Source organism: Buteo buteo, chromosome 9, assembly GCF_964188355.1.
Source record: "Buteo buteo chromosome 9, bButBut1.hap1.1, whole genome shotgun sequence".
NCBI lineage: Eukaryota > Metazoa > Chordata > Aves > Accipitriformes > Accipitridae > Buteo > Buteo buteo.
Window position 1 is genome coordinate 37,878,070 of NC_134179.1, and position 24,101 is coordinate 37,902,170.

The 24,101-nt window shown below is 36.6% G+C and overlaps 1 protein-coding gene across 10 annotated transcripts in view; it reads left to right on the forward strand.

The window, feature by feature from the left end:
* The window catches only part of QKI (QKI, KH domain containing RNA binding), a 168,907-nt gene that overhangs the window by 112,046 nt on the left and 32,760 nt on the right, over window positions 1–24,101 (forward strand). The gene's annotated exons all lie outside the window — the stretch shown is intronic.

Genomic DNA, 24,101 nt, shown 5'->3' on the forward strand with positions numbered 1-24,101 from the left:
GCCGTGAGGAAACTTGTGGTGACACAAGCTGTATAAGCACATTTATTCAAAATGTGTTTTTAAAACTTACCAAAGATAAGGAGATAGATTTAATTTTTGAATTAACAAAATATGGTAGAATATCAAGCAAGAAGTATGAAAAAAATGTGATTTAGACCTCTTCGCATTGCACATTGTCAGTCTCTGAAAGCAGAAGAAAACTGGAGAAAGTAGATCTTCAGAATTTACTAATTTACTAAAGAAATCTTGAGCACATTAGGATTGAGTTTTATGGTCATGATTAGAAATGGTAATAAGAAAAAGACTTTTTATATGGGCAGAACTTGAAACCCTTCTGTTCATTCTCTAACTACTATGCAGCAAATAGATTAAAAAACACACAACTCATTTCTGTGTGATACAGAATTAATTTTGTCAAACATCTGTTGGTTCTTCTATCTCCCTCTTATTCCTGAGTAATATGATTGAAGGGTCATGTTCAAGATGACCTGATAGGTCACAAACACCCGTTATGTCTGAAGTACTAAGGTGTATACTCTGTGTATGTTTGTTACGCTTGGGTTTCTGGAGCTGGTGGCTGGGTGTGTTTTGCGCTGCCAAAAAAAATGAATACATTAGTAGTTTTTCATTGTGATAGTGTCAGCCAGCTCTTTGTCTTGAAAATATTCTGCCTCATTTAGTAACTTAATCAGTTGGGGGAGCTCTATAATCCTGATTACAGATTTTTTTTTTTCCCCCTTTAGAAAAACAACCAACAACACAGGGCTAACTATTGTCCAAATATAGCATCACTTGAAAAACACTTTGTCAGTTCATTTCATTAACATCTTTATATATCATGGGTAGGCATAAGAGATTTGGGGGGTGCTTATTACATGTGCAGGAGTTAAAGGTCTATTGGCTCTCATTTCTGAAAATTATACCTCGTTGAAACAGGCATGTGTAGTACATACTAATGAATTAGTATATAGGTGAACTTGTTTTTTGCAATACCTATTGCATCTGTTCAATTAGTATAAAAAATGGTTGTTTAATCAAATTATGGTTTCAGGCAGTTTGAGAGTTGAAAAATTAGGGTTAAAAGATGTGAATTGAAAACTTCTACAAAGGAAGCCATAAACATTTCAATAATCAGAGTAAGTATGAAGAGAAGAAGAAATCCTAGCTAATTATAATAGGATGGGGGAAATTGTGGATGTTGCAAGATTCCAAAGATGCTCTAAAATGTATGAATGGAAAATTGGAGATTCCCGTTCACGTGGTAGAATACCTGCAACTATTACTGTTTTCCAAATAAATGTCAGAGGATTAAAATTGATAAAAAGATATTAATGTATTTCTGTTTTATCTCCATCCAACTTGAATAAAATTTGAGTTTGTGTAGGAGAGAAGATTCAGTCTCATTCTTGCCATATAGTGACAATGCTTTGGTTTTCTGAGATACACTTCAGAAAAGCAAGCTAGTGTTAGAGATGGGAATGAGTTACTAATTTCTTGGAATAATCAGTTATTTTTATACTCAAGGTATTAAAAAGCCTAATTAAATTTTATAGCAGTAGCGCACAAATAGGCACATTTCTAAAATGGATTTCCATTTGAAGGTATTTGGGTGAACAGAGACTATTTCAGTAGTAAAATCTGTTTCTTCTCATCTTTATGGATCTGGATCACTAGTGACTTTTTTTCCATGTGGATGTGAATTATTAATTTCCTTTTCTACTTGGTCTTGGATTTTTACCAAGATAGTGGTATAGTCAAACAGTTTATCTTTAGAAATGAAAAGGACAACTTGAGGCAGACTGGCTGAACAAGCCCTTTTTTTTTTTCCCTAAGGCGAAAGGCCAAAACTTTTTTTTAATTATTATTATTTTGTATTTAATTTATATTTCTTTGATGCAAAACTTTTTTTTTATTTCGGCTGTACTTCAAGTTCTGTAGCACTAATTCCTTTCCACTTCCCATAGTTCAGTGAGATACTGGTCAGAACATAAGAAAAAATTCAGAGCCTGTGTAAGGGGATGTATGTAATAATTAACTATAGCATAACAAGTTACAGTGTCGTTAAGGCTTTGGAATTATTCTTTGAGGTCCTGGACAGTAGGGCTGAATTCCTCTGCTAGAAATATGTAAGGCTTTGACATGTTCTAAGAAGTGTTGAATAAACTCTTCTAGCTGAATGTGTTTTCTAGATACTCCTATTACACAGGCGTCCAGGTCTCTTTAATTACTAATTCGCCTTTATACTAACTGTCTTTATATGGAATAGGGCACATACAACAGAATTCAAATTTCAGGCAAATACTTTTTACCCCTTTGTCCTTTGAACTCCACGTTCTTTCTCTCTGAGGAAAAGATCATATTTCTGGCTTCTACTTAACTATTCTAATTTGTTTTGGAATCGGTGTTTTTCAGATTTTTTTTATTGCTCTACCTGCGTCAGGGCAGCTGTAGTTTTACTTGGTTGCTGCTTTCGTCTTGTCCGAAGACAACTGCAGCATGATATTAGTCAGTGATGCTCCCTGTCAAACTGTGTATATCACTTGCCACTACAATAATGGAATTTTAAGATTGCGATGGGTAGGAAATAATGTTTCAGTAGATTGTTTAATTTCGTTTGGACATTTGGTTCTTGCCTGTAATACTGATTTTAGACTTTTCAGTCTTGAATATCTTTAAATTTAGCTGTATGGTATGGGGGAAAGTATCATTATTTTAACAAAAAAAATCATTGAGCTTAATTAAAATAAATACTGTAGCAATATTGATTTCATAATATCAAAATCCTTAGAGTAGATGAATATCAATGGCAATGATTTTTTTTAAGGTAATTCAAACAAATAAAACCATGCTATATAAGAGATAAGACAATTATTCCTTAATATGGGATACCATTAGTTATGACTTAAAGTAGATGATAGTCAAACAACCAATTTTATAATGGCTTTTTTTTTTATTTTGTAGCAGCTTTATGCATTGGACAACAATTATCATCAGTCTTCGATAGTGTTCCTAAGCTTTTAATCCTGTTCAGTAGTAGATGTTTCAGTGTTGTAGTTGAGGAATTTAAAAATGGAGTAAGGAAAGGATGCAAAAAAGAGATGTTACTAGAAGGCAGTTTCCACACCAAGATGATCTATAACATAAATTCATAGAGTGTCCAAATTACCAAAACCTAGTAAACCATTTAGTAATAGAGGAAAGTTTGGATAATTCTTGCTGTATGGAGGGGCTGAAGTTGGAAATTAATTTTGCCAGTCTTCAGGTCAAATTAAAAAAAAATCAAAACAAAACCAACTTTGCAGAGCTACAAAGCTTCAAATGTTGAAGCAGAAATACCAAACTGGCCTGAAGAGTGCTGGATTAACTGATGTTACTGACCTTTAGCCATATCATAGTTGCTGCTATAGCTGTGGTCTGTTTCCAGCAAGCTGTTCAGAGGGCCGAATAAGTCTGAATTAGTGAAACTGTGAAATAAAGGAAGCAAAGCCTACACTCTCACCTCTAAACACTTTCATAAACAACAAGAGAGAAAATAGCTATGCTTAACGAATAATAGAGTAGTAAAAATCAGAGTGAGAACAACTGTGGAAATACCTGAAAATTGCCCAAGAGGCTGATGCAGTTGCTGAAAGTGATTGATTGAATCTTCTTGAGTTAAGGTTTTACTATTCGGTGAATTTACTTTGGCCTGAGGGGTTGGTAAGGTTAAGTGCGAGGCACTACCAGAAAAAAAATAAAGATAAAAGTAGGAGCAGCAAACAGAATGCTTAGGAGATGCGTTAACCAGGGCAGTATGATAAGAAATACTGGCTGTTTTCAGAGGAAAATAAGCAACTTAACACTGTAAGATCTTGTATTTTGTTTTATTTGTAGTGCAATAAAAACAGCCTCACCAAGTTGCAACTGAATTTGAGATCACAGAGAAAATAGGGAAAACCTGTGCTGATGATGGCTGCCTTCAGTATCAGCTGTGACAAAAGATGGGACTGGGAAAAACCTTAAGAATTATTTTTTTGTGTCAAAAGATTGTAACAGATAACATTCACTGTTTATAAAACAAAGAGTTATTATATTCTGTATAGTAGAAGGCAGAGGAATTAAGAATAAAGAGTAGAAGGAAATCTGGGGAAGTAGGGTTTGATTTTCACCTTGAAGATAATGTTAGCCATCTTTTTGCTATGAAGAAAAAAATCATTCAATAAATGAATCAAATAACAAACTAATCACTGTAAGCGTCATGGAGCATGATACTTTTCTTTATGTTCAGTGTCTCGAAACATAGTATACCAACAAAAATACCGGTAAAGCTTTGTATGAATGTGTAATGCAGACAGGCACAACAAATGTACGTGACCCAATGATTAAGCAAAAATACTTCTGTTAAATGGGATACAATCTCTTCTTCGGTATCTGTTGCTTTAAATTGTGAAGAGATGTTAGCAAAACACAGTACAAGCATTTTGTGGTTGCACTGAATAGCTTGCTTTGCTAAAGAAGGGAGTCTTTTCCATGGTAGTCCAGCTAACGTGCAAGGATTTTACTCGCAGACTTTCTTCTTCCAAATGCTTGCTGTACTCCTTATCAAAACAGGAGCAGAAAATGACATTCTAGTGTTCCATCCAGTTTAATGTGCTGTATACTTCATGATTTTTACAAATTGGAACGTTCTTTATTGTGATGCTTGGTATGTAAGTACTCACTAACTGTTCTCCTTGTGTTTACTCCCTGTTACTAGAGATGTTATTTTGATGGAATTTCTGGTTTTAGTCATTTCTATATATAACACATTTTCTTTATGTAACAGGAGGGAGTATAATGAAGGGGCAGTAGTATTGGCAGAATGTTTAATTTTTCAGTTGGATAAATTAAAAGCATTTCTTGCCCAAAGATTGCCTTCAGCAAGTGTGATGAGGTGGGGCCTCTTCATTAATTAAATTAAATTTCTAATACCTTCCTTGTAAGTGTAGTTGTAAATTTCCATTGTGGTTTATTTTCAACTTATTAAAATAAACGGAAGGATGTCTTCATTTTTACCCTGAGAACTTTGTGTGCTGTGAATTCCATAGCAAAAACCTGATACAGTAGAAGGAATTTTAATTTAAGAATTTTTGATCATGCTTTAGCAAAAAAAAAAAAAAAAAGTGGGTATTGTAGTAATGCTGTACATAATATGTTGCCCTGTAGCTAAGACTAGCAAAAGCTTGAAATTTGAAAGATATTGGGAGAAGATTTCATTTGTTTTAGCCATCTAAAAAGCCACAATAAATTCTGCATGCAAGTTTGACTTCCCTGAATAGCCGTCTCTAATTCACTCCTGCTTGGTGTGCTGGTTTTACATTTTTGCTTTCACAAGTGAGAATATAGTGCTGCCTTCTATAGTCTCCCTGTTGAAATGTTGGTCATGCTGTGTAATCCATTGTTTGCTGCTTATTCAATTAAAGTTATGAAATGAATAAGTAATACGGTAGCAGAAAAAGGACACTGCTGTCCTTAAAAGCTTTTTAGGCAATTCCTGCGTTACATCTGTTTTGTCAGTTCTGATGCAGTTGTCTCACAGTGCACATCGTGTAAATGATCAGCAGGGAATCTCTGTAGGTAGGGTAATGAAGCAGCCAAACTTCTTGGGAGTGACTGCTAGATAACACGTGGGTAAACTTTTTGATGTGGAGGAGAGGTGATAGCATGTTATTTTTAGTAGTGTGAAGCAGACTTAATGTTTCCATGACAGTATGAACCAAGGGCTGCTGCAGTCCTGCCATTCCTTCATGATTTGCTGTTCCTGCTTCCTGTTTTGCATCAGAGAGTATTGGCCTTCATCTGACCGTGCAGCAAGTCCATTTGGTGGAGAGCTTAACCTTGGATTAGCTGACTTGCTACGGAGTCAGTTTTGTTTTAGCACTGACAGAAGTGATGGAATGAGAACACGCAGCCAGGGAAAAATGGGATTGCAGCAGACCACACTTAAATAAACTTAAACTTCTGTAGAACTGTGAGTGAGTATGTTCACCTGCAGATAGGATGAGAACAAAATAATCAGAAACTCAGTGTAGCAGAATATGACAGTGGAAAACAAAAGAGGAAAGCTTACTGGTATGTAGGTTTTCCTCTTCTGTTTTCCACTGTCCCGTATGTCTAGTACTGGTCATTTCAGTAGCTTATTCACAAGTTGAATAAAGAATTAATTACGTTGAGCAGTCCTTAAGTAAATTCTAGTATGCATTTTAACGGTCTTATTCTGCTGAAAGTTCTTACTGTAATGGAAGTCTGAGTTTTAAAAATGAGGATGAGAATCTCTTAGAACAGTTCACATAGGAACTGTTTAAATATTGTACTTGATATGCTACTGCAGTGTTAAATTTTTGAGCTTAACACTAGTAGTGTCTATTAACAAAATTAATTTCAGGCTAGCTGCACGTGTGCAGCAGCTCTCTCCATCATCGTGTACTGTGGTGGAAACTCTGTAGACCAGTGTCTCCTTAGCACCAAAATAATGTCTGTTGATGGAAATGACTTTTTGAGACCATATCTACTACAGGATACGTAAGTGATTCACGATTTAATTGAATTAAACCTTGTTTAAACTCTGTTAAATTCCTCAACTCTCCTGAAATGATCTTTATAGTACTAAGGAGAAAACTAGTATTATTCATCAGAAGATTGTTCATGAGAAGGGGATATAAAATGTGCTCTTTTATATTATGATTATAAATTTGTTTTCAACTTTAAATTTCAAAAAGTTAGCAAATAATTAAAGGATAAATACATATTTATGATGATCTGTGCCCTCACATATTTCAGTTTATTGTTTTACAAATTTGGACAGGTAGTCATGATCAGATATAATTATGTAAATGTTTCCAGTTTTATTAGCTTATAACTTAGGTAGCAGTTTATACTGATTCTTGTTCTCCCTAGGCTTTCCTTATACTAATGGGAGAAAGAAGCTTCTCCAACAGTTATTTATTTCTAAGCACTTTAATCCAGCTGTTACTCTGAATCTTCTTCTGGGCATCTTTGATGGCTTCTAGAATCCAGGGAAATCAGTTCTATGTGCAGTTAGTGTTGAATACCATCTCTCTTTGCCCCTTTTCTGTCTTGTCCAAAATATTTGAGGTGTATACCACCATCCTCTGTATTCATTTATTTAAGGTGTTACAAATGTGTAACCTGAGAAATGGTAATTTCTGAAAAAGACCTTGGGAAACTTACAAAATAGTCTTTTCTCGAAGAGAAACAAAGAAGCTCTGTTGCCTGAAACTCAGTAGGCACATGCCCTTCCAAAGCAGGATTATGCATTGATTAGGAGCTCTCATTAGTTTCTACATGGGTTTTGTCTGTCTTCCAGAAATGTGCTTAATCTATTTGGTTTTGATAGTTGTGGAAGAAAAAATGACATTGACCTATTCTGGTAATTCATTTTGTGGTATCTGTAACTTTTTTTCATTCTTCATCCCATTTTTTAAACTTGCTTCCTCTGTTCTTGGCTATTTTTCGAGTGCTTTCTTTAGTCTTATTTTGCCTTTTTTTTTTTTCTTCTTTCTTTCTTCTGTATCTTTGTTCTTTTCCTACTAATGGCCCTGGAGCAGAACATGCAAGCTGGGATCTTTATATAAAATCTTGTTAAAATATTTCTCCCCTTATGCAAGAAGTAGATGATGAAGCTATGATTCTCCTTGTCTGTCCATTTTGATAAAGATGATGAGAAAACTCCAACAAATTACCCATGCATTATTTTCCTTATCCTTCATTTCTAGTTATAGTTGTTTATTGTTTGGTTGGTTGGTTTTCTTTTTTGAAATCACAGCCTTATACCTAAGTGGAAGAAATGCTAATTATAGAATTGTAATTCATGGGGAGATGTAGTGTAAAGAGGAAAAATGTGTTGTCCTGCACTTTTAACACATTTTTATACTAAGCATTAACCGGACTACATTAAGGAGGTCAGATCATTTCATGTCGAAATTGTCTTGGCAGTGGTTTCTGGAGGGATCTTAACAATTGCAAAGATTTTTGTGTGAAGTTATAGTAAAGTAACCGGTAAACATTTCCCTTTTCCAGCTATTTGAAGCATTTTTTTATTGCCAGTGTTAGTTTTGAAATCTAGATTTCTAATTATACATAAATAAAGCTTGTCATATAAACATCTGTGGTTTAATGCTGACTGATGATTTATAGTCATCAAGTTGCTCTACACTATGCTATTTTGACATCAGAACACAGAAAATTCTAACCTTTGGAAAAGTGCTCAGGGTTTTTCACCTACTATTCAATAGAAAACTTAAGTGTGTGGTTTTGGTTTTTTGGGTTTTTTTTTAAACAGTACAGAAATACTTGAGCTTCTAGTGGAGGACTAATAAGATTTCTTTCTTTTATAAGATGTTTATAGGCTAAGGTTTAATATGGGAATGTTCTGGACCCTGTTATCAGGAGAAACATAGGTGAGCATGACAGAAGAGATTGGAGCTAACTATTTTAAATAGCTTACATCAATTTGGAGTGGGCCATTCGTAACATACTTTAAATTAAACTGGAGACTAGTAAACTGTCCTGGAAAGTGAAAGATTAGATGAGATGTTATTGCAAAATTGCTTTGCTTGGAACACATTTATTAATGAGAAGCATTTAAGACTTCATCAAGTAGGATGTTTTTTGTGTGTGTTGTTGGAAATGGTATGGGTTTTTATTTTTTTTCTTGTATCTTACATATTTTAAGTATTTTAAAAGCTCTGCCTTATTTTCAAACATACTTTATTAATAGGGATAACTTAATGAAAACAGAACTGGCGTCTACACCTTCAGTATTACCATTACTAGCTAATTTTTAATATTTCCACAGTATCTGTGTACATAGTCTTGTATTGGAAAGTGAAGTCAGGGGTCTCTAACACTATATCCAATCCTTTGATATTGCAGCCTCTTATTAAGTGGCTTGGAATATGTGAAGGTTTCTTTTTGACCAAACACAGCTGTAGATACTAAGAATTTCAGTTGCTTTGTTTATAAATAAATGAATCCAGCCTTTGATACTTTTCTACAGTTTCTAAAATCTTACATTGCAAGTCCTTTTTCATGAGACTGAAAAAATCAAACCTCCAAAGCCACCATATGGAGTTGGCTGTCTTAAGATCATTTTTAGTAATTTTGATGAAAACTAATTTTTAGTCCTGTAATTGCATGCACCACTATGCTCTCATCTTAGAAGTAGCTTTTTGGGGATTTCCTCACTCTCTAGCTTATGTGTCCTAGTTTGAAAACAGAATTTAAACTTTGACTGGTCTAGTTTTCATGGGAACCATAGTAACTATACTGATACAGTTGTACTAATGCAAGCAAATGATACTTCTAGAAAGGTGAAATGAAACTAGGATTAGAGATTTGCCGTATGTACTCATGGGCGCTTGAATGCTGTAGTGGTAGAAGTTACGCAAGTAGGCAGTTCTAGTTCTTTGCTAAGCCTTTTGGCTATGTTAGGCAGCCAGTGGCCTTATTTTTCTGTATCAGCTGGTCTGAGGTTTTAGTTTTTAATGAGTAGACCTACAGCTGCCAGGGTCTTAAAGAAAAGTTTCAAAGTTTTAAAATGAGAGCTTGCTTGCCTAGTTTGTTAGAATTTATAATCAAAATCAGTGCTATCAACAGACGTGTTGAATAATAAAATCTTCATGGCATATTGTGCAGGAAAGCTGTCTGAGAGAGTAAAACCACTTGTTTTGCCTTGAAAGATAAATTATGAAAGGCAAAGGGAGCTAAGAGGAATGTCAGAATTCCCCCCACATTTTTTAACCCACTATGGTACATATGGTAATAATGTGCTAATCTGATTTTTCAGTTAATGGTATTTCTCATCATTTGGAACAGATAGACTATTGCTGTAGTGTTGAGAAGAATACTGTTTTTCTTAAGCCTGCAAAGCAAGGCCTGTATTTGCCTTTCAGTAGTCATTCTGGAAATAACTGATTGATTTCCAAAGAAGGTTGGGCTGTAGAGAGGGACTCCTTTAGTGATCCTTGCAGTATGAGCTCCTGTCTTAGTGGATGGTGGAGAACTCTGTAAAGAGATGCTTTATTACTCACCAGTGAGAAAAGCTTCAGGGAAATCTGTTACTTGTGAAGATCCAAAGGTCAATCAGATTCAAGAAAGATACACATGAAAAAACCCAGGCTTTAAAAATTCCTCTGGTCATAGAGACACTTGTTTTCCCCTATGCTAGCAAAGATACTTTTTAAATAAATGTTAACTTCCTCATCTGTAAAAGTGTGGTGATAGCTCCTTACTGATTTGTAAAATACTCTGAGGGGGGTAAATGTTTACTTTAAAAAAAATTATATGAAAGGTCATTACTGGAACACTTAATTCTTTTGTAGCAATCTGTAGTTTTGCAGGTAGTCCTGAAAACAGAAGGGTGAGCAAAGTTTATGTTATCCTATAAGACTGGAGATTGTGGGGGAAACTCTGAAGTGTTGTTGGTGTTCGTGCAGAAAGTTGTGCTAATACGAAATAGTTTCATTGATTTCAGCTTAGAATTAGTTTCAAATTATCTTAGAAATTGTTTTGTTGCATAAGCCTTCATGTAAATTCTACGTATTACTGAAATATTTTTGTGGAGGAACTTTTAAAACTATATATATCCAGCTATGTAGCCTTTGTGCTTTAAGGCTTTAGTGAACCAGGTATTAAATGATATGTCTTGTCTTCCTTAGGAAAGTAAATAGGAAGATTAGCAGTTCTGCAGAGTCACCTAGGAATCATGCTCAACTGGGCAGCCTTAAAGGGACTCTTAACAGTACCATTTGAGAAAATGTCATCTCTTGTTCCTGTGTAAATCCTATTGTAGTGCTTGGAAAATAAAGTGAAGCGTGTAAGACACTAAAGCTGATAAATAGCGTAATTTATTCTTACTATGCCATGCTTTACATTCTATATATTTTGCAGCTGTTAGAAGTAATCTGTTTGTAGCAGTCCCAACATATAAATGTTAATCATTACTAAATAATACTTTCTGTCACTACTTACTGTAGGTGGGATTTTTTTAAAAGATCCTAAGTGAGTCCAGTAACTAGATCCCATTAAAATTCATAGTACTTTGTACCTCTGAGGCATACAGGCTCTTCTAAAAATCTTAGCCTAGGTTACTTTTAGGAACTTTAAGATGCATGATTGTGTGGATATGATAGTAATGATCACTGGTTTAGGTTTGAAATCTAGGAATTGATCTTTTTTACTAAAAGTCTCAAATTGATTTGGAAACTTTAGAAATCTTTGCTAAGACAACTTTTATGATGATGTAGTTGAGAAATAATCCCCAACATACTCTAGGTACTGGTTTTATTTATTTATTTTTTTGCTGCATTTTATTCTGTTTAATCAGTTTCCTTCATGTGACTCACACATACCCTTTCAGCCCAATTTTAAGGTTGAGGGGAACCAAGGAAACTAGATGTATGATTAAATATCATTTAATGAAAAGCACCTGTGGTTTAAGGCATGGCTTCTCTTACTAGATTCAGTGAACTCTTTCTGATGGAGGTGGCTCTAGTAGCTCATAGGGGGAAAAAAAAACAACACTTCTTTTTTTGTTCTGATATCAGTTTGGTTTTTTATAAGCTTTGCTTTTTACTTTAATTTCTTTCACAGATGTGCCAAAGTAGAATCCTGTTTAATTAAACCAGTTTATTAGCAGGGAACCTTAACTGGCATGAGAACAGTAAATATCACTCCTTTGTGACTTCTCTAAGCAGCTTGTATTTCAAGGGAAGCTTGTGTAAAAAGTAGAAAAATGAAGTTTTGTCTTTAAAGGTCTTTAGAACATCAGCCTGCTACTTATGATAAAAAATAATTTCAGAAAAAAGTCTTAGTTTGAGAGTTGTAATTATAGAAATTCAACAGTAAACATGTCTATATTCCTTTAAAGCATTAATATTATTAACATGTATTACCAATCCAAACAAGTTAAATAATGCATTTAAAAGCACAGAAATAATGGTTTTCTGTGGATTGGGGAGGAGAATCTTTTTTTTTTCAAATTATCTTTTCAGTGCTCCTCTCTACATACCTTCACACTTTACTATCGTGGCATCCTTTAGATGTCTAACTAATCAGACCGGTTCTTTTCCTGGCTTTGACCTCAGGCGTATGGCTACACTTCCTTAACTTTGTTGGGAGCATTTTTGTGTTTCTGGTGATAAAAGTTTGTTTTCCTCAAAAGAACATGGATGTGTTGCGTTTCTGGCCAACAACATCATCTGTCCTGTGTGGCACATAATCCACAGTTAAGAAGGAGAAACAATGGCACCATGTAGAAAGCGTGGTTGAACTTAAAGAGGTTTTCCATTGAGTTTCTTGGAAAAGAGAGATTGATACAGGTGACTATTCCTACGCTTGTATTAGTGTTTGTTGATCCAGAAGAATAAAAAGATCTGATTATTATTTAAGTCTTCATTCCCTTTCCTACAGGAAGTACTTGGTGTTATAGTGCAGGGCCCTCCTTTTCTCTTGATACTTCAAGTGTGGTATATTAGGGATGCAAACCAGTGCATGGCTTTCCTGTCCTTTTTTTTGTAGATTTTAGTTCTGCACACTTGAATAAGGGAGGAGAAGAATGCCTTAAAACCACAGTATCATCCTGCTTGGAGAGCACTCATAATCCTGAAGGATCTGATCCAAGTGGGATTGCCTGTCATGTCAGTAATGAGTGCCTTTCTCGAGCACAGTTTTATGGTACATAAATCTATCCACGTTTGCTTTTGGAATTAGTCTCCTAGGTCTTCTGTAGACTCTCCACCATCTTTCAGAATCTTTGCTATATGTTGTGTTCTGCTGCCTCATCTCAAATACGTTGCTTTTGGAAAACCGTAGCAATTAGTATTTCTGAATCCTTACCGAGTCCTGCAGCCTCCTCCAAAAGATGTTCTGGGAAAAGAATTTATAAAATGGTATATGAACCAGTCTGTCACTTAGGTCTCTGTGCTTCACATCCAGACCTTGCACTCACAACTACAAGATGATGTACAAAGAGTACCTTTGGTTGCTTCTATATTCTGTGCACACTCAGCAGTTTTATGTACTGACTTGCACAAAAGCCTCTGCTATGTTATTTGCTGGTTAACTTGTCTTCCTTCTTCAGGTAAACTGGTTGGGTTTTCTTACTCTTGAGATACCCCTTACTCTCCCTAGTACAACTGACAGTCTGTGGTACTGTTCTGCCACTCTCAAATGTAGAACAGATAAATCTTTGTTCTCACTGTGATTTCGGGACTGGTTCCTGGTTTCAAGAGCTTCTTTTGTTGGTCCCGACAGCATCTCTGCTGCTTCATGTATGGGCACGTAATGATGAATATATTTCTAGATCTCGAAAGGCTTGCAGCTTTAGCAACTACACTTTTCATCTGTGAAAATATTCTTATCTGGACTCTAGCATCCATGGGCCCATTGCTTTGGGAAGGAGTTAAGAACCCTGTTTGAGTCAGATTTGGGATTTTGATACTTTTTTTCACTTCTTCCCGGTAGGCCAGAGACACTGTCAGTTCAGTGCAGACTTCTGTCTGTCCATATGTCGAAAGATGCTCAGAGAAGCACTGTCTCCGAACAAAGATAAAGCTTCACCTTTTTTCCATATCTGAATGATGAGCTTGTAGAAGATGACTCTCAGCTTTTTGCAAAGGATGTGGTTGGTCCTGCTTTAAACATTGTATCTCCACTAAATTTCAGGATGAAATTTACAAAAATAACATCTGTTTCCTACTTACTGTGCAAAATTCACAGAGCAGTGTTGGACTTCTCAGAGTTTATGCCGCATCTTTCTTGTAGCAGATTTCATGCATTGAACATAAATGGAATCTTTCAGTAATACCAGCAGCTGTTTTGACTCTGAGACCCAGGTCTCTTGGCACCTGTGTGCTTAGATGACCTCAGATGTCAGATTTTAAGTGATTTATGAAGGGACAGTCAACCTTCCAAGTTTTCACATCTGTTGCAAGTGTTTGTAAAGGAACACTATTTTGTTTTTCCTCTTTGTGCAAAGGGTAATTATTGCTTCTGATAGGTGAACCTCACTCGAGATCAAGTGATACAGGTCCATAGATTGCAAATCAGTATAGGCTGTACATCCAGATTCTGGAACTGAGGACTGTCATGGGTGTCTTACAGCTGCTTTCCCTGGGCAATGTATGCTGGCAGTCATGGAAGGTGCACCAGTAATGGCTTCATGTTAGGATTAGTTAGATAGTGGAAGATCCTTCAGAATATGCAAATGATCAGTCAGCACCAGTTGTCCTGACTATCCTGTTAATTTCTCAACAGTTCTTTGGAAGCTAAAAAGAAAAGCCACTCAGTGACCACTTATACTCTTCTGCACTGCCAATCAGGTTCATGTCTGATTCAGTTATTTTAATACTGGATCTCTTGCTCTCAAGAGTGACTTGGGCATTTAAGATGAAGATGACATTTCTTGCTGCAGCACAGCTCAGCTGATTCTGGTTTCTGAAGTGTCTTACTAACCACAGAAAGGACGTGACCTTTTTTGCAGAAAGAAAAACGTTCCATAATTGAAACTTGTATTGGGTTTGCATGGCAAGGTTTTGGTAGTGGGGGGGCTACAGGGGCAGCTTCTGTGAGAAGCTGCTAGAAGCTTCCCCCATGTCCAACAGAGCCAATGCCAGCTCCAAAACGGACCCGCCACTGGCCAAGGCCGAGCCCATCAGCGACAGTGGTAGCACCTCTGGGAGAACAGATTTAAGAAGGGGAAAAAAAAAAGTTGCTGCACAACAGAATCTGCAGTTGGAGAGAGGAGTGAGAGAAACAGCCCTGCAGACCCCCAGGTCAGTGCAGAAGGAGGGGGAGGAGATGCTCCAGGCGCCAGAGCAGAGATTCCCCTGCAGCCTGCGGGGAAGACCACGGTGAGGCAGGCTGTCCCCCATGGAGTTCCACGGTGGAGCAGATCTCCACCTGCAGCCTGGGGAGGACCCCACACCAGAGCAGGTGGGTGCCCAAAGGAGGCCGTGACCCCATGGGAAGCCCACGCTGGAGCAGGCTCCTGGCAGGACCTGCGGATCTGTGGAGAGAGGAGCCCACGCTGGAGCAGGTTTTCTGGCAGGACTTGTGACCCTTTGGGGGACCCACGCTGGAGCAGTCTGTGCCTGAAGGACTGCAGCCCGTGGGAAGGACCCACGCTGGAGCAGTTGGTGGAGGACTGTCTCCCATGGGAGGGACCCCACGCTGGAGCAGGGGAAGAGTGAGGAGTCCTCCCCCTGAGGAGAACGAAGCGGCAGAGACAAGGTGTGATGAGCTGACCCCAACCACCATTACCCCTCCCCCTGCGCTGCTCAGGGGGAGGAGGTGGAGAATCCAGGAGTGAAGCTGTGCCCAGGAAGAAGGGGGGGAAGGTGTTTTAAGTTTTGGTTTTATTTCTCATTACTCTACTCTGATTTGATTGGCAATAAATTAAGTTAATTTTCCCCAGGTCGAGTCTGTTTTGCCTGTGACAGTAATTGGTTGAGTGATCTCCCGCTGTCCGTATCTCAACCCACGAGCCCTTTGTTATATTTTCTCTCCCCTGTCCAGCTGAGGAGGGGAGTGATAGAGCTGCTTTGGTGGGCACCTGGTGTCCAGCCAGGGTCAATCTGCCACAATATATGTTATTCATTTGATTTATTGTTTTGATTTTTTAATCCTAAGAGAATTATGTCATTATAAGACTTGTGAGGATTTTTCTGACTGTTTTAGAGCCATGTCTATTTTTTAAAAGTGTTCTGGAGTTCGTAGTTCCCAAGACCGTATGTCCCTTCTGTATCGCATAGGTAATAAAAAGTTAGAACAAAGTAGTGTTCTTTGGAGGAGATAATTCATTAGGAACATTACTATACTTCTTCCTTAGGCTATTTAATTTTCATTTCTAGAGGTTACATGAGAGAGTTTTCCTTCACAGATAATTTTCTAAAGACAACTTTCTGGAGAGAGTTTCTCTATTACAAAATAAAATTTCCCAAATAGTTTACGTTAATGTCAATAGATTCAGATTTTTGAGGAAATGTCTTTATCAAATGTTGGGTTTACTGTGATGATTCCATGGGGAACTTTCCTAGAAATGACTGCTTAACCATTACCTTACCATTAAATGTTTTCAGATTTTATATTCTGAGTCTTTTAACTGTGGAGGGATAGTTAATTTAACTTATTATATCAGTACTGCTAATTATATCTCTGTAACAAAACTCTTGATTAAAAATTCTTAGTATTCCATATGAATTTCTTTGTATGGCAAGAGTTAGAGATCAAATGTGCTGCACTGTAAAACATACAAAAAGAAGTTTGTGGTAGGGAATATAATAAGTGGCATTTCTCTGATTGCGGTACATGGTTGCACTTAATACGTATTTTGTATTGCAATGGAGATTTAGGCCAATGCACTCTCCTGTGAATCAAGAAATTATTTCAAGGATTTCTTTATAGAGGATGTTTCTACCCTCAAAATCAGTCTTTGTAAGTAGCTATTGGAAGAGGCAGCATGGTATGCTAGTATAAATAGGTTCAAATGAAAAAAGCCAAAGAAAGCTGTGGAATACCACCTTTGAAGATCTTTCTTATTTAGAATGCTTAATTGTATTTTTAGACACTGATTTCTTTTGCAGTTACACTTTTCTGAAGGTTAGCCATGTAAGTCTTAGTCTGTCAAAGAAGGCAAATGGAGCTTTCTGTTCATAAGTTGCTAAGTATAAGTGTACAGTGTAGTCTTCAACCTAGAAAATGATAAGGAACCCCAAAATTAAAATGAAACTTTGTCCTTATTAAAATATTAAGTAATAACACTAGACATTAATTCTTACTTGGTTTAAATAAAGACGAAACAGTATCTCTGGAGTTGCAGATCGAGCTGTTCTTGGGGAGGGTGGAAGTGAAACTCATTCATCTGTAGAAGAATTTATATGCAGTACTTGGGAACATACTACATTTAATATGTATAGTTGGTGTCTCACATGTAATATGCTTGTAAACTTCAGTATCTGTCTAACATGCTGAAGAGAAAATTTGTACAAAATACTTTAAAAAGCTGCTTACTTGTATGGGCTTCTGCACTATTGCTCCTGTTTAGAGGAACTGATCTTCCATTCTGGTTGTAGTACTTAGACTGTATGTGGAAGAATACCTGCAGTGTTTGATGCTGCAGCATAGGTACGCATTGAATATTTTACAGGCATATGAAGGTATGTAACAGACTTCCAGAACACCAACGGGCGCTCAAGAAAAAATTAATATAATTTGGGAAAGCACAATTAATGCGTCAGTATGGTTTTATCTCAAATGCTCCTTACATCTCAGATTAAAGCACATTATTTTAGATTGTTTGTACCTATTCTTTGATACTAGTCCTGACTTCACTAGCATCCTTATAAACCACTGAATGAATTGCATGTAGAGGTCAGATGGAGCGATATATCAGAGTAACTTTTTTTTTTTCTGTTGATAGAAGTTGTAGACTTTGCTTCAGTAATTGGGCCAGATGGGTCTGACTGCTTTCTTAGATGAGTCAGCCTATACTTAAAAGATGTTTTTAATAATACGGCTGTATTTAATTAGAAATGTTTCATGCTAAATTGTCTTTGGGTTTCTTGTTTGCCATTGCATATAGGATTTTAGAAGTAAATCTGTTCTTAAAGCAAAAATGCAGTAAGTTTAGAATATCTCAGTAGTTTTTTAAATGAAAGCTACTGAAAGTTTAACTTTCTCAATTGTTATGAATCGAACTATTATGGAATTTAAAATCATACTTTCAGAAAACAAATATGAGATGTTAGCTATTACAACATTTTAGATAAAAAGGGAAAGCAGACAATATGTTTTGAAATTAAATGCATCGCTTGATGTCTCTCCAACATTTTAAAAGTTGGCTTTGCTTCCATTTTGTGTAATTTTCTAAGAATGTGTCTTACTTTTACACTTCTAGTTCTGTACTAGTTCTGGTAAGTTTTCATCTGGAGAAAGCAAGACTGTTCTGATGTTTACTGTAGGTGTTCTTGCTCTAAAAGAAATGGTAATAATGACCAAAGCTATGTCATTTGTAGAAAGGGTCAAAAGTTCATCCATGTACCTTGGTTTTATGAGTAAAAGGATAGTTGTTCTCAGTCCTGCATTTTACATAAAGGTCTGTCTTTTTCCAGTTACATTTCAGATTTTTCCCTTTCAAAACACTGTCTTCACCAGTGATCATAAATTTTCCTGCAACAGTTATTGCATTTTTTCCTACAACAGCTAACTACATAAGTGTAACTGTTACGCTCACACCTGTTGTTTCCTTCCTTGCTGTGGTCTTGTCCTGGGCATGTATCTGAAACAGCTTTTAGGCTTATGTTCTGTGTTCCCTGAAATGACTCAGAAAGCATCGAGTCTAATTGATTTCATCTCATCAGTGAAATATTTAGTGACGCTACACCATTCTTTTCACATAGCTTTGATTTGGTGCTTCTACATTTTCTTAAGCTTTTCGGAGACATATTCCTGTTGTTTGTCTTGATTGCCGTACAGCCCTGGATATGCTGCACATATTACAGTTATCTTTCTTGTGATGAATACCTATTGAACTTACACATCTACAGCTAAACTGAATATTTCTTCTATGACACCTCAGATCATTGTTCCAAAATTGCAGTGCTTTTGTTTAAAAGAAGACAATAAATGTATACGTGCATCCTGAGGATTTAAAAGCTAATAGAGTAGTTGTAGTATGAAAATCTTTCATTTCACTGCAACAATGTTTTCTTATGTGAAAATGTCAAAACACTTTGAATTGTAAAAGTATGTTCTTTGCTTATGGCAGTAAATGGAGGCCTCTGAGTGGAAGCTGACAACACATCTTTTTTCAGCTGAAATGTCTGAATGAAATGTGATGATAAGTACAAGAATAGCCAGCGTTGTGTAAACAAAGCTTAAATACGGTTTTATTTATACATATATATATAACTATAAAAATATATAACTATATATAAGTCTGAAACCCTATTTCTAATGAAGAGCATTGCAAGAGACAGTCAAACTTCAGAGCAAATGCTGATACGTTGTATGACAGATTGGCCACCTTGGTGAGAAGCCAGTGCCAGCCATATGGAGTTAAAATAGTACTTTAATACTGACCATTTAAAATACTGTTTGTGTAAACAGATTATGTTTAAATTATTTAAGTGTACTAACTATGACTAGAAACAAAAGCTATTCAGGTCAGGGTCATTGGTGGAAAACAAACTGACTGAAGGTGGTATTCAACAGTTTGTTCTTTTTCCTCACTGACTTGCTTTTTAGAAATGTCAATTAAATGCTTAGCTTAATAAACATGTAAGTGAAGCAAATGAGAAAGTCAAGTGTAAATCAGGAAAAAATGGCAAGAATACAGCATTGAAATAAATTACTTTGATCACTTCAATCTAGTGGATCCTCAGCATTCAGGAAAAGGGATGAAAAAAGTCCTAACTGAGAGGTCACCTAACTGTGCACCAGTTCGGTTTCTGAATGGACCAACCGATGTAATATCCTGATAACAGATTGTGCTGTGCACGTTATATTGTATGAAAGGCACAATAGCATGCTTCATTATGAGTATTTCTTAATAAAAGTTTTGAAGTGATGGGGTGATTTATAAGCATCTTCCATATCTGTGGCATCCTTGTTTTGTTTCTCCAAGCTGATTAAGGGATGGAGTTTAAAACAAAAACAAAGAAAAAGAAAGACTTAATCTGTAGATGTGAGCATTTTTGGAAAATGTGGGAGGAGCACTGGTATTCATGTATCTCTGAACCTTGTAGAAAAGTTTTAGCAATACATTTATGACAATAGCCTCAAGCTTTTTTTTGTAAAAGTGAAGTAGTCGGTTTCATATGTGGGCTTACAAAGGTTTACCTAAGGCATATCAATAAATGGGTTTCTTCTGTGGGTTATAAACAAGAGAGGAAGTAGAATCCTTATAAAACTTACAGGATAGTGGAATTTATTTAATCTTAAGGTTATACAGGTGAAAGGAAGTGCAGAAAAGTCATTCAAGATAGGTCAGTTATTAAATCAAGTATTGAGAAAGAGGGAGGTCAGGTTTGTATCCAAAGCATTCCCAGCTTTAGCAGTTACTTGGAAGTAAGGACCTCTTGGAGCCAGCACTGTCAACATACCTTATGTGTCTCAGCCAGATTCTTATGCAAAATGGAGAGGCTCTCCTGAAAAAATTAACAAGTTGTTTAGTGACAACCTATTTTGAGGTTGATATTTACTTTCCTGAAAAGGGTTATGAGACAATTTTGCACCCATGGCCATACCATTTAGTTTATGGTTCTTTAAAATGCATGTTTGGTTAACCACGCACCTGTGACTTTTTTCACTAATGAACAGCCATGTGCAAACCAGCCACATGCATTCTGAAGTGCAGCTCACTGGCATGGATGTTGTTCGCAAAGTTAAATGCCATAGAAGTCCTCAAATTCAGTGCCAAAATGGTCTAGCAGTACTTAGACAAGTATCTTTCCTTATGCTGTCTGACTCTTTCACTGGATGGATCTACAATATTTAGTGGAACCTGAAATGCAGGCTGATCAAAACTAATCCAGATTCATTAATACAGTCCCATCAGTAGCTAACTAGGATACACTGTTAAAACAGGTTTTCAAGAGATAATCCCATAACACTGAGGAGTTATAGGTTATTTATAAAGGAGCTATAGAAGATTTAAAAATAAATAAAAGCATACAAACCTATTTTCATGTGCACAGAACTCTTGGTAAAGAGGTCATTGCCTCCACTGGAAAAAATACTTAAGGGTTCATAAGTTGGTAATCACTATCGTCTAGTGCATTTGCTCTTTCCTCCTAGCTTTCTTTTGGGTAGCTCCTGTTTTTGGTGTCCATGCTAATCCATTGGTGTAGGGTAGTTAGTTCTGCCACGTTAAGGAGGGAAGAAGGTAGTACGTATAGGAGAGCATACTCAAATTTTATCTGAAGATTTAGTGCTTGTTTTTATGATCTCTTGTAAAAGATGCTAATGTATTTTAAGATTTTTTCCAAGAGCATTTCTTCCAATGAGTTGGAAGTTGTTAGTCTAGGGAGGATGTTGGTCTTAATTCATCTCAGGGAGTATGTTCTCTTGTCTGATTTTCCAGCTGCTGTACATATTTGTAATACCCATGCCTTCCCTTTTCCCACTTTTTCAAAAACAAAAGTTACCTTCCATTTCTTCAGAGTATCGAGAAAATAAATTTTATGGGAGGACAGCAAGAACACCATCTTCATTCTTTCAAGAAGACAAAATTAAGCCAGGCTTTAGGCTTTTCCATTACAATACATGTTGGTCCAGAGACAGCAAATGTTTGTTCTGTTCAACATTGAGCTGCTGTTTACATTTCAATGGAAGAGGGAACAGCTGGGGCAGAAGAGCAAGGGAGCAGTCATGAGTTTCCTTCACATTTTCTTGATTAAAAACGACAGGGGGGAAAAAAAGCATTGTCACAAAAATAGCCACACACCCTTTTCAAAATAGATAACGCTGTAAAAGGACCTGGGTGGCTTTTTAAAAATTGAGATATTCTGGTGACAGCAAGACAGCGGGCGCTTAACCATTCAGTATAATGACACAACACACAATATTCAGTAGCGTTTTATGTAGTTCCTTGTAATAGTCTAAGCTACAGATCATGCAGTTTATAGTAGCAATAACAGAAGAGGAATTAATTTCCTTTGAGAGGTGACTAAATATCTTCAGTAGTCAAAATGCTTAAGTTAGTGGTTCAGTTGTCTACTTTGCTGTCGTGCTCCTTGGTTTTCTCCTTCCTTAATGTTTGTTCTGCAGAACTTCTATATAGAAGATTCTTCGTCTTTGCAGTCATGGAGCCTCTCCTGTAAAAAGCCGTAATGTGAGAGTACATCCCTTCCTGTACACAAAGGTGTTGCTACTGTTCTCTACTGTGCACAGCCATTTTAATCTGAATGGGAAATCTGTCTAGGGACCCGAGTACAGTAATTAGCAGTCTCTTCAGAGTGTCAGAGCAGAATTACCATTGTAATGGTTTAGCTGGAGGATAAAAGGATTGAATTTGGGTCTGCCTTCCTGCCAAACTAAATGAGTTGCCATGGGAATTTTCAAATATAAGAGGCGTTTACTTAAAGCAATTTGGCGGGTTTGAATAAACTCATAAATTACGGGTTTTAGAGGAGAGAACCCGGCTTTCTCTGGCATAGGCTGAACAGCAAAGAAGGCTGTTAGAAAGCTGCTTACATTCTTAATGAGAATAAGTTGATCCATGCTCCCGTGCAGACTATCAGCTTATTAAGGTTAAACTGTTTCTGCTAAATACAGTACAGTAAGCACATTTTGAGAGACAGAGTTTGCAACAAATCCCTGGAGTAAAAAACAAAATCTGATTGCTCTAAACATAAATTGAATTTCCTTTGCTAGATTAGATCTATTTTCAAGTAATGCTATTAAAAATGGTTCTCTGTATTGTTTCAATAAACATTAACCTGCTATTGATTTCAACTTTCCTCTGTGCATGTAATATTTATTACAACACTTGTCAAATCTGCTTCTGAAAGGGGAGGAGGGCAGTGAAGATTTCGTTTGAAAACAAATAAGGTGCTCTGGCCCTTCGAACTGTTTTTTTCGGGTCACATGTAAATGTTTTCCCAGCTCAGGCCTGCCTTCTCTCTGAAGGGAGTTGGGCTTTGACCTGCTGACTTCTTTGTCAGCACCAATGCTATTGAAATGTGAGAAGATGGACTTGGTGCTTTCACAAATGCCTCAAGTGATGAACATCACTTATGCTTGTTTAACCTTCAGTTGTGCTCAAGAAGTCAGCTGTAGTGGTAAGAACTGATGACCAGTGTTTTGTGCTGCTTGTTTGGAAGCATGTACTAATGTTCTGCCAGACACTTAGATTTGATAACTTACAGACGGAAATAGGGAAGCTTATACATGCTTGAATACTTTGATACTAGATTTAAAGATGTGTATTCAAGGACATGTCATACTAGGAATAGCATGCAATATTTTTCGCGGAATAATTTATATTGGGTATATAGCTTAAGGCTTAAATGTTTTCTTGTGATCCTTTTTAGTATGTCTCTCAAATCTTTACTCATCATAACTATTGGGATATGGTGGAGGAACTAATTAAAAAGAGAGCAGTACTGCAGTAATGGCAGTAATTTAGACTTTTGTTTAAAGCAGTAAAAATATGCTTAGAACTCCTTGATATAATCTTACATCACTAGCAGGAATCCTGTAAATTAGCAAAGGAAAATAGTAAATTTGTGCTGGTGATTCCATAGTTGAACAGCTGCTATGTTCTAACAAATTCCTGAACTGTTACTAATGATGCAGCTGAACCTCTGTTTGGTAGCCTCAGGGTACTGTTTCTGTGAAACTTTAGAACTATCTCCAAAGAAATTAGATGAAGACAAGAGCAGCATTTACTATTACTAATACTCAGAATTTTAGCTGTTCATTTAAAGTTACTTTGAGAAATATTGGTTCCTCATATTAATTATTTGCGCTCCAGAGTGAGTGTGCTTAAAATTGCCTGCAAATTGATTTCATCAGACTTGATCCCCACCCCCATACTTTCTTAGATGAGTTAGTAGAAGGTGACAGCAAAATTTAAAGTTATTATCTAGGTGTTTGTGAAGTGGCTTGCAAAACTGAAACTATGAATACTTCTACACTTTGTGCTATAGGAGGGATGCATAATGATTAGAGGACCTTAACAGCATTTAAAAAAAAAAATAATACAGAAAAGGCAGTGCTACAGCAAACTGTTTGGGATACTGGATTGAACTGAGTGCTTTGCTTAGATCCATAGTACCAATACCTTACAGCAGCTCTGCAAACCGATGCTATTTACAGAAAGCAGGCAGTAAAAAAAAAAAAGGGGCTTATTGGATTACAGTTTTCAAATTTCATACTCTGTTTTTGGGGTTTTTTTTTTCTTTCTGCATTTCAGAGTTTTGGTTCCATAGGTTGGGGGCTTGATTGGGACCTATCTTAGTTCAAGTCTTGTGCCCTCCTCACCTCCCCTCTGCTTGACTTGCACAGCCAAGGTGGAAGTAAGTGTCAATGGGAGCACAGAACAGCTTAAACTTTTTTCT